Consider the following 17,158-nt stretch of genomic DNA (forward strand, 5'->3'; position numbering starts at 1 on the left):
AGTGGAAAGAATATAACCAAAAGCTAGGGACTAAGAAAAGGATGCTTTTTTTTTTTATTGTAACACCACTGGCCTCTGTCTACTGGGAAGCCCCCCCCCCCCCCCCACTTCAGGGGAAGAACATGCTAACGGCTGCATCTAGTTATAATTTTGTTTCCTCAGTGTTCCGTCTGAACTTTCACCCAGGAAGATGGGGAATACTCCTTATGTTCCCAAAGAAGGTCCATTAGGACAGGTTTTATTTATTGATTGATTGATTGATTTTAGGACACATCTTAAATAAATAGTGCAAAGAGCTGAAAAGCAATCAGAGGAAAAGCCTGTTCTGCAGGAAGGGAGATAGGAGACAGAGATAATGGAATGTTAGTCCAGACTTTATGTTTTTCAAGATTTATTTATTTATTTAAGGGGGAGAGGGGCAAAGGGAGAGAGAGAGAAAGAATGCTCAAGCAGACTCCCCGCTGAGTGTGGAGCCTGATTTGGGGCTCAATCCCAGGACCCCGAGATCATGGCCTGAGCTGAAATCAAGAGTCGGATGCTTAACCGACTGAGCCCCCCAGGCGCCCCCTAGTCCAGACTTTAGAGCCACCTGCAGCCTTGCCAGCGGCACCCCTGCCCCCTCTGCCTCCCCCTCCCCCTCCTGTTTCTGCACCACTGTGGGCGTGGCTTGGGTAACGGGCTCCTATGCCATCCTCGGTGCCCCTGGCACCATTGGCTCCTGGTCCTCTTACCCTCACTATTGAGGAGCAAGAAGCACTCAGGCTGTTGGGCCACTTCCTTATGGGGTGCAAACTGAGGCAGCTCCCAAATCAGCATGAAGGGTCCCAGGGCTCCCCTGGACTTAAACCACCAGATTTCTCCACAGGTACCCCCAATAAAATCGACAGTGGGGAACAAACGGATTGCCTTTCTAATGGCCACAAGTGCAGCATATTGGGTATGAAAGCTAATTCAAAGTTGTTAGTTTAACTGGAATAGAGATCACGCCCCTGAGGTCATGACCTGAGCTGAGACCAAGAGTGGGACACTTCACTGACTGAGCCGCCCAGGTGCACCTGAAGTGAATGGATTTTAAAAGTACATTGGTCACGGGTGCCTGGGTGGCTCAGTTGGTTAAGCGACTGCCTTCGGCTCAGGTCATGATCCTGGAGTCCCGGGATCGAGTCCCACATCGGGCTCCCTGCTCAGCAGGGAGTCTGCTTCTCCCTCTGACCCTCCTCCCTCTCATGCTCTCTGTCTCTCATTGTCTCTCTCGCAAATAAATAAAATCTTAAAAAAAAAAAAAAAGTACACTGGTCTAAGACTGAAATTCTGCTTTTCTCTCTGTTAGAAAGACAAAGTTTTCTTGGACTGTTGGTTTGCACTTGATAAGAAATTTAAACAAGGTTTTTTATTTTCTTTGCCCAGAAAACCAAAGTTTCTATGTTTTGTCTTTATTTGGTTTTTGATTACTAAAGAGAGCTAAGACATCTCAATATTACAGGAGATAAGTTTTTTTTTTTTTTTTAAGATTTTATTTATTTATTTGACAGAGAGACACAGCAAGAGAGGGAACACAAGCAGGGGGAGTGGGAGAGGGAGAAGCAGGCTTCCCACTGAGCAGGGAGCCCAATGCGGGGCTTGATCCCAGGACCCTGGGACCATGACCTGAGCTGAAGGCAGACGCTTAACGACTGAGCCACCCAGGCACCCCTTACAGGAGATAAGTTTTACCAACAACCATATAACGCTATGTATTTGCCTTTGGCATCTCTTACTGCCACCTTGGTTAATAAATAATTAAGTTTTAAGTTTTGTAATGATCTGTAATCCCATTTAGGCTTGTGCTTTATAACTTTTTGAGGATTGATTGATTGATTTAAAGAAAGGCAGTCAGAGCATCCTCACCTCCTTTCTGAGGTCTTTTTAAACAAAATTCCCAAGATTCAAATGCTAAATGACATCTTTTTGCCTAATTGAACTTGTTTATTTGGGATGTTAAATTCCATGGGAAGCATTGTCAAACCAAAGATGATAATCGTCGGGTGGTATTGTATGGGTAAATGCTATGACTGTTTCAGAAATTACATGAAATTCCTCAAGTGTTAGCATGTCCTGGTGTAAGGTCATTACTTGAATTATTGAAATGTTGTGTGTCACAGAAACAACCAGATTTCCTTGTCACCTGCATTAGAATGAGCTCGCTCTTTAACCATGGCCATTTCTGAGTCTTTTGTCACTTATAGTCAGTGTTCTAAAGGTCTTGCAAAATGTGTTTTGTCTTTAAGGAGATTCATGAAAAGAACTTTTGACAAATACAGGTTTCTGATATCTTTAAGATCATAAAACTATGCTGAGTAAAAATTTCCAGAGTTAATGAAAAATTGCATTCAAACAGAACAAGAATTAGTAACATGGGACCAAGTGAATTGAGGAAGATGATGATAGTTGTTTTGACTTTTGTTTGAAACATTGCTGGTTCTCTAATGTTTGCTCTTCCAGATTTAAGAAAGCTTTCTCTTAAGATATCTATGACTTTACAGAAATATGATAAAATATTCTTTTGTGAACAAACTGAAACATTCAACTTTTCTCCCTACCAGAACCCTTCAAAATTCAGAAGCTCTCAATTAATATTCTTTCTTTCACGGCAATTATGATCATTTCCTAAGTTCTATAAGATTCTGATTTTGTGACAGAATACTGCTGGATATGACCAGACAGCTTTAAGGAACTAAGTTGACTTTATAAAGCATGAAGCCAAAAGAGCCCCTTGGAAATGTTGGCCTCATACCTTGCTTACAGAGTTCCCAGCAGCCCTACCAGGTGAGTAAAGAATGTCACTTCCTGGCTGGCACAGGAAAACTCAGGATACTTTGGGGACCTCAAGAACAGGAATCTACAGGTATTTCAGGTGTGTCTGATTGCAAGTATTTGGCTTGGCTTCTGGCCTTGAGAGCCTATTAAAAGTTCAATCTAGAGATTCCTTATGAAAAGTTCCAGCAAAGCAAGTTTGAAAGAATCTGTATGATCTATCACTATTCTTACTGAGCTTATTTAAATAATTAGGCAAACTTTGTTAGAATTGGACTTGTTTTTCAAATGAATTAGTCTTGATTTGGCCCTCTTTGAAAATGAGGGTGATTTTAGAGAGAAAAATAATGTTTCAATAACACATCTTTGTGGATATTAAATTCTAGTCCTGATTATCTTTGAGTGTTTGTTGTTTGCCTAAGCTAGACAACTTGAAGTAAACTTCAGAGAAATTGTCACAATAGCACACGTATAGACAATCCTCATGCTTTTTATTCTGTGGGGATAATAACAGGATCCTGTGGCATATGATTATTTGAACTCAACTCTCACCTTGACCAATTCAATGTGGCCAGGATGACAAAATCACTCCTTAAAAGCTACAGTGAGTGTTCCCCACTCCATGGGTTTAGACTTATAGAAATAGTAGATGGTCCCACTTCCCTTGTCACTAGATAGAGGATGTACTTGGGGGTGCGCATATCCCCAGACAGGTCTTCTCCCACTTGCCAGAGATTCCTCAGAATTAGGATATTGTTAAGGTTACACATCAGGCAAAGAGGGACTCTTGGTGGTTTTATCCCTTTGCCATATTTGTCCTAGGAACCACCTCTGTTGATGTAAAACTGCGAGTAGAGGCTTTAAGCCAAGCATACAGTGGCCACCCTTAACCAAATCTGACACTCAGTCACCTACAAATTTGCAAGGTGCCTTTCCAAAACTGAATGGCCCTTGGTGTCTTGACTGCAGGTTGCAGAGGAACTTGGGCTCTCATTAAAACAGAGTGCTGTGTATGTTCCAAATTACCTGAAAAATGTAACTGAAGTCATGAAAAAAGTAACTGAAGTCATGAAAAATTTAGGCAAACATATCACAGCTATAGATGCCCTTGCTGTAAGTTTTTTTTAGCAGTTGGGTAAATTCAATACCTTCCAAATGGAAATATACCCTATTAAGCATTGCTGTATTTCTTGTTCTCCTTCTCTTTGGTTGTTGTTTGACTTTTTATATTTGTCAAGCCAGAGCTCATGCTATTGGTAATGGCTTGGAGTTGCCCTTACTTTCCCCCTCCGTGCAAATGCCAGAAACAAGATTCTCCCACTCCATAAAAGTCTTCCACTCCAAAATCCCTTTGTCATCCTTATCAGCAGGAAGTAGCTGCAGAAGACAGACCTACAGAAGACAGCCCCTAATCCATGGTTACGGAATGAGGAAATCGACAGTGGGGATTTGTAGCAGCCCAGCTGGTCTTACGGCTTAACTTGTTCAAGGTAACACACTCCGTGCTTGCTGACCTAAGGCCCTTGATCTGTCACCAAACTAATTTCCTTTCTTTGAGATTTGCAGGCCACTGACCTTGGGGAAATGAAGGACCAGAAGGTCCCCAGGCCACAGAGGCCAGAAGTCTGTTTGAAGCTGCTGGGGCTTTCTGATCAGCCCAGCAATTTGTTGGCAAAAAGTTTTCCTTTTTTAAGGTTACACACATGACTTAACTGACCTCACTTTGTGCATCTGTAGACCTCGCTCTCCTTTGCAGAAAGAAGAGTCAAGTTTTGATTGGAAAGGAATATGAGCTTTATTCAGGAGGCTGGTCACCTGGGGAGAAGGAAGACTCTTGTCCAAAGGCCAACTCCTGGTTTTCTGCCTGGTGCAGGGATGTGTAAAGGGGTTTGATCAGATAAGGGAGTGCAGTGGGTTGTGACATTTCTTGACCACGTGCAGACCGATGAGGTCAGCTACAGAGTTATCTCAGTGCTCCCAGGTTGTGCCAGGAGTTCTGGTTCCTTGGTACCCAGGGGTGGTTGTGCAGCAGTTCTCTGTTGAATATTGGCCTTTCAGTAGATGGGCAGCTGAACTTGGGTTTTGGTAACCCTCCAGGTGGAGTAGACACATTATAGGCAAAAGGAAGGAACTCCAGTTGCATTTCCTTATCACTGGGACATGGTCCCCAACATGGATTGGGCTCTCTCACAGCTTCCCCATCCCCAGGATGCCCAGGCCACCCCTCGCACCCTCCCAGTCCAGGATTTGGACCTGTGAAAGCACCGAAAGTTGGAAATGATGTAAGTTGACTGAAAAATAAACACAGAGGATGACTCCTGTTTCCATAGTTAGTTAGCCTGATTAGGTGTTTATCAGCCTATATATTTAGTGTAATTCTATGTATCCCACTGCATGCAGCACCCACATAGGGTACTCCTGAGTGCCTAGTAGTTTCCAAGATAGATCAAGGATCCAAAACCTCAGAGCTTTCTGGGAGGAAGGAATCCAACCTAAAACAGAGCAAGAGAAAATTACGTGGCAAGGACCACCAGCGATCAACCCGATCCCCACCCCTACCCCCACCAGGTGGCTATTGAGTAAAACAACAACCACCTGGTGAAGGAGACAATGAACAGTGTCTTAACAACAGTGAAGGAGAATGGCTGAGGAGGCACAGGGCACCGAGCATGTGTCAGTCACCAGGGCGACTGGCTTCTGTTGTGACAACGGCTGGAGACACGGGGCCACAGTGAGTCCCAGTCCTGACATGCCCAGACCAGGGACCCGGCCAGCAGGAGCTGTGCCAGAGCATGGGGCTCATGGCGAGGGGAGTCAAGGTTGGGTTGGTGGGGCGAGTAGAGACAAAGACCACCGGGGCAGTGGAGCAGAGATGCGGGGAGGACCAGCCTCACTGTGAGGCCACCTGTGCTCCGGGGCTGGCTCAGGCTGGACGCTGGCCTGATTGTTTCTTGAGGGAATTAGTGGAGATTAAAATCGCCTAAAATTGCCTGGCAGGCCTGTAAAGCCACTTTATGTAAAATACCACTGGGGAAAAACAAACATTACATTGTTTGCTGTCTTTTGGATGTTTTCTATTTATTTTGCAAGAATAAAGCTAGCAATGAGAGTGGATTGTGATACCCCTCCAATTTTCATGACAAGGCCTCAGGAAGAAAGGAAATTTATTACATTCTTATATACTCTTGCTGATAATGTAGAGGTTTTTTTTGTCATTAAAATGGCTTTTAAATGGCAGCACCATTAAATGGTTTTTTTCCTTCTCAGCTGAGTTAAGAGCTCTTCTGTGTTGGACCCTGGCTGCCCCTGGAGAGTTAATAACAAAATGAAGCCAAAACACAGCTCTGTGGTCAGAGTCAGGAACCTGTGACTAAAAACTTACTTCCTGAACCCCAGCTGCATGGACCGATTATTTAAATATACCACAAGCACAGCAACTTAAAATCCTTGTGAATTCTGTTTCTTTCCTCCTCGTCGTTTAGGAGAGAAACCTTGCAAATATAGGTCCCAAGAGAGCATCACATCTTCCCTGTGATGGAGGGCTGGAAGGAGTTCTGGAGAAATGTGAATTCCTGGCGTGACTCACGGCGGGAGCGGCCTCTTGGCTTTCCTGAACGTGAACCTTCTCCAAGATGCGGGGGACAACACCCCGCGCTTTACGGAACCGGACAGAGCTAAGTTGTCTCCGGATGGTTCGGGGTATGGATGGGATGAGCCCTTGAAGGTATGTAGCCAGGGGTCCCAAGGCGATGGCTTCCTGATTCCATGCACACGTGAGGTCACTGGAATCCAGAGCCGGGCAGGCAGCAGCCCCTGGAGAGCGCCAGGGTGTGGACAAACGTCCGAGTCAGACATGCCGGGCAGGCATCTGGCTCCTCTACTTTTTGGCCACCAGCCGGGAGGTACAGGGCCAAGTGACACCGTGGGGGGACCATGACACGGCCACGGGGCCTCCTGCTTTCCCACGCTGCTCTCATCTTGCCAGGACACCATGCTGGAGGCGGAGCCCCAGGTCTGGGCAGTTGGTCCCATTGGGCTCCAAGGCCACAGGCCAGGCCATGTGACCACGAGGGACCCACCCCCACTGCCGGAGGAGCACCTGAGAAGACCCTGCGGGGCCCCCCGCTCTCTAGGGCTTCCCTCGAGGACCACTCCAGCTCCTTCATCATCAAAGGCAGACGCGCTATTCATAAATGTTTTTCTGGCAGGGCTGAAGAAGAGGCAGCAATCAAGTAAAATTGCACATCAGACTTTCTGGGGCCCCTGCCCTCTCTTCCGGGAGACTGCCCACGACGAACCATGTCTGCAGAGGAAAACGTGAGTGTGCGGGCCGCCCTCCCGTCTGCCGTGGTCCCAGTGTGGATTGCAGCGAGGAAGGTGGGACAGGTGGCTTCCGCTGGGACCACTGCCCTGCAGCTCTGCTCTCTCACACTCGGCGGAAGTTGTCCTCAGCAGACACCCGTCCTGATTTGGCCCTCTGTCTCCACAACAGGTGACGAGCCTCTTCTAGGCCACGTGGAAAGAGCACATGGCCTTCTCTCCCGGGTTGCTGTGCACCAGGCCACTCTCACCAACAGGTCAGATGGCGGCTACCCGGCAACAGAGGAACTGAGTTCCCACCTTGCTTTCCCTCTTCATTTATTCAGGACTGTCTTCATGACTGGTCTCTCATCAGGTCAGATTTGGGCTGGGAAACAGGTGTATGGAGTCCAGGGTGACTCAGGAGTCAGTGAGTGCTTGGGCCGCACGGGGCTGGCCGTGGCTGGGGATGTGGTGCTGGTCCAGAGACCTAAGGCTTGATGATGCCGCTGATGGTTTCTGCTTCCCAAGCTGTTGGGCTGAACGAGACAAAATGTTCGTGTTTATTTAATACAATTACAGCTGTTACAACTTGTGGGTTTGTAAAACCCCGAATGTAATCATGCGGCCCCTCTGAACGTCCTACTCAAACTGAGAAACCCAGCGCTCCCCATGGAGCTTTGGCGACAACCCTCCCAAGCTGGCACAAGGACTAGGACTAACTCACCTTCGTCACAAAGTACCTCCTACCTGCAGAAGAAGCTGTTCCTTAGTAAGAGGGTTTCAGGAACCTTCTGGTCCTCCTCATTCCCATCAAACTGCAGCTGTATTGAGCCTTCGGGGAGTCACACGGACATCTAGCCATCAGGGAACGCCCTACAGCGTCTTGTCCTTCCTGCTCATAGAGAGAACTGCAGGACTGCGTGGGGAGTCTGGTTCCAGGCAGCCAGAGTCACCGGCCAGCTGAGAGCCTCAGTCTCTCACTCCAGACTCGGAGCCCATGGTCCTCGGTGGCAGATCCGGAAATTGACACGTGACACGTGTTGTGGGCCTCTGGGATTCCTCTCAATGAGCCGAAGCTTTGAGGGTGCAGTCCGGAATCCTTGTCCTCGTCCCTCCCTGCTCTCTTCCTCCTTCTCCTCGTTGTCGCCCTCGAGGGTGACGTCGTCTCTGAGCGCACTGCGGCCAGGACCTGCTACCTCCACGCCTCCAGGGACCTCCCAGCGAGGCTCATGATGGCACGTACTAGGTTATATGGTTTCTGTGTGCGTGTGAACTCTTCGAACGTGGGACAACCCGTGTCTGTACCTCTGACACTGAGCCAGGACACGGTGGGAGCCGCGTCCAGCCACCTGGCCCTCCAGCCACACGAGCCGCGTCTGCCTACCCCCTTCTCTGCAGGGGTGGAGGCAGAGTGGCATCCAGGCGCTCTGTTCCAGGGAGACCCGGGTGCCCTGCACACAACCCCCTCACCTCCGGCCGACCCCCGCTGCTCGTGCCCACCTTGGCCTACCTGGCGGACCGAAGCGCCTGACTCTCGCCCGGCTCAGCCCTCAGCTCCTTCCGCCCGGTTTCACCTGCTCATCCTCAGTCCAGGGCTCTTCCTGCGTGGGCTCCCGACGCTGCGTCGTTTCTGCGGTGTGACTCCCCAGGCTGTGCTTCATCGGCATGCAGACCGATTCCCCCGCAGGAGAGGCCGGGCCCAGCGCTGTCTGGCTGGAACGATGAGCCCCACCTCTCGGACCTCACCAGACCACAGGCTTTCATTTTCTTCTCGTTCCTACATCACAACACAGGCCAAAATGTGGCACAATGTTTGCCTTCTTGTTTTTAGTGGGTTCAGTGTGAATCCATCTGCAAACAGCAACAGCAAAGAGAATTAGACCTTTCTTCCCGGGGTGGAGGGTTTCAGCTGGGTGTGCTTGTGCCGTGCTGACGACCCCCCACCCCAACCCCATCCAGTGGTTTCTATGTCCTGTCAGCTCCAGGCCAGGTTTCCTGTCAGGGCCCCTCTTCACCCAGGACCCATTCTTAGGGTTTTCCGTCTGGCTAGAGGGGAAAGCTCCATGGAGAAACCACGTGACGGCTCTTGACAGTTCTCGGGCACCTGCTGGCCCAGCCCCGGCCTGATGCCACAGGGTGGGGGCAGTTCTCCCTCGGGACAGGCCGGGAAGGACGGGCAGTGAACACTAGCAATAAATACAGCAGTGCAACATAATCTCTCCTCCTGATCACACCGGCTCCTCTCTTCCTTTGACGTGCAAAATAGACTCCACCCTTCCCAAAGGACACCCTCCAAAGTCCCACCAGGCTCCACGTGGCAATCCCAGGGGGCAAGTCAGCACGGGCAGTGGGAGGGCAATATTCCCTGACTAGTTCTGGGGCCTCTGCTCCTCGGATGTAGTCTCCGTGGCTTTGGGCTGAGCCTTCAGGAGGGAGGAGCAACAGAACGTCGTGAAGAAAGCGTTCGCTCCAGCACGGGGAGCTTGGCCCCATCTCCGTTCCTCCGTTTGAGGCAGAGCAACTTAACCGCGGTTGTGTTCGAAGTGAAATCGTGATCGGGCCGATTTTCCACAAACTATCGCTTCCATACATCAGCCCATTATTTTACATATTTTCTTTGCTTCTCCAATGATCTGCAGTTAAGGATCATGTTTCTTTCTGTCTGCGATCACATTTTTAGTGAAATACAATAGACATCCAAAATACAAGCCGACTTTCTCAATTATTAGATCCAACAGATACTAAATGACTCTGTTCGCTTTGCTGTGAAAGTCCTAAACCCTTACTGCCAAGTTCTGTGCTCGTGTGGTGCTCGCACCGAGTGTCCTGGTTCTAGAGAGAGGTTTGCCTCTCAGAGGGTGTCTGCGTGTGTCTGCGTGTGTCTGCGTGTGTCTGCATGTGTCTGTGTGTCTACGTGTGTCTGCGTGTGTCTGTGTGTCTGCGTGTGTCTGTGTGTCTGCGTGTGTCTGCTTGTCTGCATGTGTCTGCGTGTGTCTGCGTGTGTCTGTGTGTCTGCGTGTGTCTGTGTGTCTGCGTGTCTGCGTGTGCCTGTGTGTGTCTGCGTGTCTGTGTGTGTCTGCGTGTCTGCGTGTGTCTGCATGTCTGCATGTGTCTGCGTGTGTCTGTGTGTGTTCGCACCTGTGTGTAGTGTTTAGAATCTTCCACATACGCTTTCTCATGATTAGGAGACTCGGCTCACATCCTGACAAGTTGGACGGGAGAACTGACCCAAATGAGCTGTTTGCACAACACATATTTGCACTGAACCTTCTGTCCAGGCTTTGCTTTATTTAAATCATTAAACCTGATTTATCTTTCTTCTTTGTTGTTTTCGGTTAAAACGATTAGTTCTACGTAGCGCTCGGTTTGCTCTCTGGCTTACTAGAGGTGGCGTTCATGTGTGTAACAAGTGTGGGCTTGGGGGGTTTGGTCCCAGTGCCGGGTCGTGAGCGCTACGCCATTCACCACCGTATTTTTTCCAAATATTTTCCAAAGCAGTCCGAAAACAGGGAGATGTCTCCCTGTTTTCGGACTGCTTTGGAAAATATTCAGTTAACTCCACGAAGGCCATGTGGTGCCCAGAGGCAGACTGTGTATTTTCTGCCCACAAACGTCCTGCCCGTGCATGACACTATGGTGTCCTCTGGAAAGGTGAAGGCCATCTCGCTGTTTCCCTGGTTTTATGTTACCATATGTCCTCTTTCCTTTCCCTCTTACTCACCATATTTGTTCCAACAAATGTTTTTTCAGTTCTCTCTAGTGCTAGACGCATAGTAAGGATGGAGCCAGTTAGACTCTTGAAAAACTTAAGCAAAAAAAAAAAAAGGAACTGATCGGAAGACTATTGAGTCACCTGCAACACCGCGAGGAGTCTAGAGAGCGTGGTGTGGGAAGGGGAGCGGAGCAAGGGACCAGGTGTGGCCAAAGTCACAATGGGGAGTCACCCAAAGCCACCAGTACCAAGGCCCCATGGGGCTGCTCAATGCCCGACCCCGTCGAGGCCACCGTGTGCTCCGAGTCGCCCCCCTCACCCCGAAATCATATCCAGGCAGGAGCTTCTGAGTGGGCATGCACAGGTCCTGCACCAGCTGCCAGCAGCGGGGGACCCAGCGTTGGGAGGGGAGGCAGCAGGTGGATCTAGAGCAGAGCGGCAGGCTACTGGGACCCGCTGGATGTCTCCTCTCTGGGGGCAACACACTGGGAGGCTAGGAGGGCCGGGCACACCGGGCTTTGTGTGTGCTGGAGGGAGACGGAGCCTCATCCTCCACGACACTGACACCCTGGGCTGGAGAGGCTCAGCGGTGGGGCGGGGGTGGGGCTGTCATGGGCGGTGCACGGTGTGGAGGGCATCCCCGGCTTCAGCCCGTGACATGCTCCAAGTGACAGGCATCCCCAAATCAAACCATCTGCACCCAGGATTTTGTTAGGTTATCCATTCCCGAGTCCACTTCAGAGTGGCCGAGGCCGGCACTCTGGCATATGAGGTTGGACGGGTCTTCTGAACCATCCGCCCAGATGCGTCTCACACACGGTGAGCCTGGCTGCCTCGGGAGGATTTGTAAGGGGTGGAGAGGGACTAGATCTGCCTTTCAGAGGCACGGCCGGTCCGCTGGAGGTGCGGCGAGCGGGAGGCCGGGGCGAAGCCGGGGTGGACAGGCCGAGGGCCGGGATGCAGGCAGCCGGGCACACGGAGCAGTGACTGGGGGTGGGGACCGTCTGCAGGGTCAGGCCCCAGAGACCTGTGACTGGTTGTTGCTGCAGGGGAGACGTATCAGATCCGGCTCTCAGACCCAGAGGACGGTGTGACATGGCTCAAGATACGGGACGTAGGGAGGTGAATCTCGAGAGGAGACTGGGCAGGTTTGCGGCCTTGTTGGATAGGATGTGGAGTTGGGACAGAGGTCAGGGTGCAGATAGGGACATGGAGCCATCGGCAACCTGGGGCAGCTGCGGAAGGAGAGGCTGAGACCCCCGAGGAAGGCGTAGGACAAGAACCAAAGGGCCGCAGAGAGCTTGTAAGACGTAGGCAGCGAAAGAGAGGGAGGAGAGTGGCCATCGGCTGGGGGCCGAGGGACGGGGACCTCGGGCTCACGGGCTCACAGGCTCACGCTCGGCAGGTGATCAGTGGCCCTCACAGGAGTGGTTTCGGTGGAAATCAGGTCACAGGGGTGGCAAGGCGATGGGGACAAATGCCATCTTTAGAGAGAATAAGGTGGTTGACAGTGGCCGGGGGCTTGCAGAGGCAAATGAGGATTCTGTCTGCTTCATAGCTTTCTGAGGTGTCCTTGACATGCAATGAGCCGCACATACATAAACCCATGTACTTCGTAAGTCTGGCCTGTGTATCCACCTGGGAAGACATCACCGTATTCAAAATAGTGGATGAGCCCATCCGCCCCCAAATGTCCCGGTCCCTTTGTATATTCCCGCCACCCCCCCCCCTCCCCGGCCTTTTCTGCCTCCTCCCTTTCCTCCTCATCCAGAAGCAACCACTGATCTGTTAGGTTGTGTTTTCTAGACGTCTATGCAGGCGACTCTCCACTATGCGTGCCTTTGGGTCTGTTTCCTTTTCCTCTGCGAGAATCAGCCTTGTGGCAGGTGCAGCGCGTACGCAGAACTTACTCTGCTCTGCTGCTGGGCTCTGTCCCATCGGATGGCTCCACCACACTCCGTGGGCGTCGGGGCTGTTTCCAGCTTCGGGCTCTCACAAATGAGGCTGCCGTATGCACGCCTACACAAGACTGTGTGTGCACATATCATTCGTCTTGGGTAAACCCCTAGGCATGGAAATGGGGTCATTGGTAAACGCATGATTACCTGTTGGAGAAACGGTGAAACTGGCCTCCCAAGCGCTCACGCTGTTTGACGTTCTCACCATCAGCGGATGGAGCTTTAGCTGCTCCGCATCCTGCCCATGCTCGGTGTGGTCACGTGCTGAATTCGCGCTCTTCCTGCAGGTCCGTGGGAGATCTCACTGGGGTTTTGATTTTCTCCCCTCTAATGACGGATACTGTCGAGCACCATCTTTATCCCAGTACCATCTCTGACGCACTCTCTGTTCTCGTCTTTGCCCATTTTTAAGATTGGTTGTTTCCTAATTATTATTCCCATTCTAGTCTAAAAGGGTCCCTTGAACTCACTGAAAAGGGGCTAAATATTTGATGGAAAAAATAGAACGGATTTAGAGAACACTAGGTTTTGCTGTAGCGTGTGGTTTTCTTAATAAGTTTCTGTGGGGCACCTGGGTGGCTCAGTCGTTAAGCGTCTGCCTTCGGCTCAGGTCATGATCCCAGGGTCCTGGGATCGAGCCCTGCATTGGGCTCCCTGCTCAGCGGGGAGCCTGCTTCTCCCTCTGACCCTCCTTCTGCTTGTGTTCCCTCTCTCATTGTCTCTCTCTCTGTCAAATAAATAAATAAAATCTTTAAAAAAATAAAATAAGGGGCACCTGGGTGGCTCAGTCGTTAAGCGTCTGCCTTTGGCTCAGGTCGTGATCCCAGGATCCTGGGATCGAGCCCCGCATCGGGCTCCCTGCTCCGCGGGAAGCCTGCTTCTCCCTCTCCCTCTCCCCCTGCTTGTGTTCCCTCTCTCGCTGTGTCTCTCTCTGTCAAATAAATAAATAAAATCTTAAACAAAACAAAACAAAACAAACAACCAATTTCCTTTACCTTCACCACTTCTGTCCCTAAGCATTTTGGTTTCCTTTCCTCGGTGACGGAAAGATCCAGTGCAGATGGCCAGCAGAGAGGCAGCAGGGTGTGCACAGAATCCCGAGTCTTCTCCGTGAGCTACACCCCGTCACCACGCCGGGGTCTGCCTCCGCGGCCTTCTCTGTGGTCGAGCAGAAGGCCCGGCGCAGGGGCCTGGGCCAGCCGCGTGCCACCTCGTGGGCCTCGTCGCTCATCACTGAGGTGTGGGAGCCCCTCCTGAGTCTGCTGCCCACTCCGGAAACGGGGTTCAGGCGGTCTCCAAGGGAACAGGAACGTCCGTCCGCTCCGGCCACCCCGCCCCTCCTCTAGACAAGAGCCTCCCGTGACATAAGGAGACCAGAGGCCTGCCCGCCGGGGAACGCATCACTCAGCCCGGGGGTGGCACGGGGGGCTGCCAGCGCGGCAGCAGGCCTGGGGGTCCCGGGGCGTGTGCGTCCCTGGGCTCGGCGGGTTCAGGGGCGCAGGCCCCGAGCAGCGGTTCTTGCGGGCACCGCTGTGCGAACGACCAGACCCCGCAGAGGCGCGGAGGGCGGCGGCGCGCACATGGCCGTGGCAGCACCGCGCGTGGGGCCGGCGGCAGCCCGATCTCCGGCGGAAGCGGCCTCCGCGTTTGGTAGAGCGCCTTGGCCTCGGGCTGGGTGATCTTGGGCCCGTGTTCCCCGCAGGAGCCGGCCCGGGGCTGCAGCCCCCTCCCCTCCTTCCCCTGAGCCCCGGCCGGCGCGCAGGGTCCCGGACGCACCGAGCGGGAGGAGCCAGCCTTCCCTGAAGCTCCCGCGCACCTGCGTCCCCGCGGGCAGGGCCTCTGCTTCTCCCTCTCCTTCCCCCGACGGTGGCTGTCAGACCCCGGCGCGACCCACAGTAGGACGGACGCACACTTGGCCTTGCGTGTGTTCGGAGCAAAACGTTCACTGAAAGCACGCTTCTTGCCCCGCCTGCGTGAATCTCTCCCGTGACACCGGTGTCACCGAGTAGGTCGCGGCATGTCTCTCCGCTTACGGTCAGGGACGCTGGCCTCCCCACCCGACCGACCCTGGGACCCGCCAGTGGCGGGAGGCCTAAGGTGGGGCGGACGCCGCCCACGGAGTCTCCCTCCCCCTCCCTCCGGCCCTCCCCCTGCTCACACTCTCTGAAATCAATCAATAATCTTTAAAAAAATTTTGTCTCTAGAAATGCCTTCCAATTTCTCTTTGTTTTTGTTTTCAAAGTTGAGTTTATATAATTTAAATACCTTCTGTTTTTATACTTTGGTGCTCAAACCTGTGAGTTGTAGGTAATACCCAGCACGGTGAATTAGGACGGGCCCACGGCCACCATACAATCACTTACCAGGAAAAAAAACTCTACAAAGAAACATAATTATTGCAAAAGAGCGCAAGATTTATTCCAAATTTCAAAAACCTCATTCTGCGCTCTCCTCCGTTTTCCCTCTGTCCCCCCTCCGTCGTTTCTCTCGCTCTCTCCCCACTTAATCTCCCTCTCCGTTCATCCCCGAGGCCGAGTGGACCGTCTGCGACCTTTCCCCGCGTCCCCGTAAGACGTGAGCTCCGACGCCCAGGCCGGCCGCGTGTCCGTCCTCCTGTCCAGGCTCACGGCTGGGCAGGGCGTCTGTCCGTCTGTCGGGCCCGGCCTCCCCCTGCCCCGAGAGCGGCGGCAGAAGCGGAGGGGACGGAGGGTCCGCGGAGACGGACGGCATGGGAGACTCCCTCTGAAACGAGAACAAAGGGCTGGGCAGCTTGGCGCGAGCGCGCCCTTTGGGCGCAACAAACAAGCTCGCCCACAATGCCGTCTTTCTTTGGGAGAACAAGGCTCTCCAATGGGTTCGAGCAGCAGCTGCATGGCACTGACCTCACTTTTCGGGGGCGGGGGGCGAAGGAGAGGTGACCCTTCCAGGTCACCCGCCCGCCGCGCCCCCGCCTCCGGCCATGCGGGCCGCCGGCCACCGGCGGGAAGTCCACACGGCACCTGCCAGAAGCGGAGCCAAGGCGCGTCCCCCGCGTGTGTCGTCAGCTTTGAGTGTAGAACCGAGGACGCTGTGGAGGGCGGGCGCCTGGGGACCCTTCGGGGAGGACGCAGCGGGCGCTAGGGCTCCGACCCGGTGATGCGCCCGCACACGCCGCTCCGTCCTCCCTCCCCGCGCGCCCTCCTCTCTCTGTCACACGCACACACACTCTCACACTCACACACACCCTCACGCTCTCACACACGGCCACACCTCACACACACTCACACACGTTCTCATGCACATGTACTCACACTCTGACACACTCACACACGCACACTCTCACACTCACACACACACCCTCACGCTCTCACACACGGTCACACCTCACACACACTCACACGCCCTGTCACTCACACACGTTCTCATGCACATGTACTCACACTCTGACACACTCACACATGCACACTCTCACACTCACACACACCCTCACGCTCTCACACACACGGTCACACCTCACACACACTCACACGCCCTGTCGCTCACACAGTTCTCATGCACATGTACTCACACTCTGACACACTCACACATGCACATTCTCACACTCACACACACCCTCACGCTCTCACACACGGTCACACCTCACACACACTCACACGCCCTGTCACTCACACACGTTCTCATGCACATGTACTCACACTCTGACACACTCACACACGCACACTCTCACACTCACACACACCCTCACGCTCTCTCACACACGGTCACACCTCACACACACTCACACGCCCTGTCGCTCACACACATATACTCACACTCACACACATGCACACACTCTCACACTCACACACCCTCACGCTCTCTCACACAGTCACACCTCACACACACTCACACACCCTGTCACTCACACACGTTCTCATGCACATGTATTCACACACTCTGACACACTCATGCACACACACTCACTCACACACACCCTCACATTCTCTCACAGTCACACCTCACACACACTCTCACACACCCTGTCACGTTCTCACGCACATGTACTCACACACTCACACATGCACACACTCTCACACTCACACACACCCTGTCACTTTCTCACTCACACACTGTTACACACTCTCACACTTTCACACACACTTTCACTCTCACACCCTCATATATTCTCATGCACACTCACACTCTCACACACAGTCACATACTCTCTTACACACCTACAAACTCTCACACCCTCTCTCACTCTCACTCTTACACTCACATGCTTGTTCTCTCAAACACACTCTCTCACACACTCACAAACTCTCACACCCTCTCTCACTCACTCACTATCACACACTCACGCTCTCACACGTACTTTCACACACACACACACACACGGCTGCCATTTCCCTCCCTGAGTTTTGACAGTAGCAGG

At 52.4% G+C, this 17,158-nt stretch overlaps 2 long non-coding RNA genes across 2 annotated transcripts; one reads left to right on the plus strand and one right to left on the minus strand.

The window, feature by feature from the left end:
• Nucleotides 1–5,116: 5,116 nt before the first annotated feature.
• Nucleotides 5,117–7,965, minus strand: LOC118555046 (uncharacterized). Its single transcript, XR_004926774.2, has 3 exons — nucleotides 7,843–7,965; nucleotides 6,176–7,631; nucleotides 5,117–5,285 (listed from the first exon to the last, which is right to left on the minus strand). It is a non-coding gene; the product is annotated as an uncharacterized LOC118555046 (long non-coding RNA).
• On the plus strand, nucleotides 7,056–10,416 carry LOC144379021 (uncharacterized). The gene is made up of 2 exons (XR_013441006.1): nucleotides 7,056–7,110; nucleotides 7,286–10,416. It is a non-coding gene; the product is annotated as an uncharacterized LOC144379021 (long non-coding RNA).
• Nucleotides 10,417–17,158: the final 6,742 nt, after the last annotated feature.

Source organism: Halichoerus grypus, chromosome 9, assembly GCF_964656455.1.
Source record: "Halichoerus grypus chromosome 9, mHalGry1.hap1.1, whole genome shotgun sequence".
NCBI lineage: Eukaryota > Metazoa > Chordata > Mammalia > Carnivora > Phocidae > Halichoerus > Halichoerus grypus.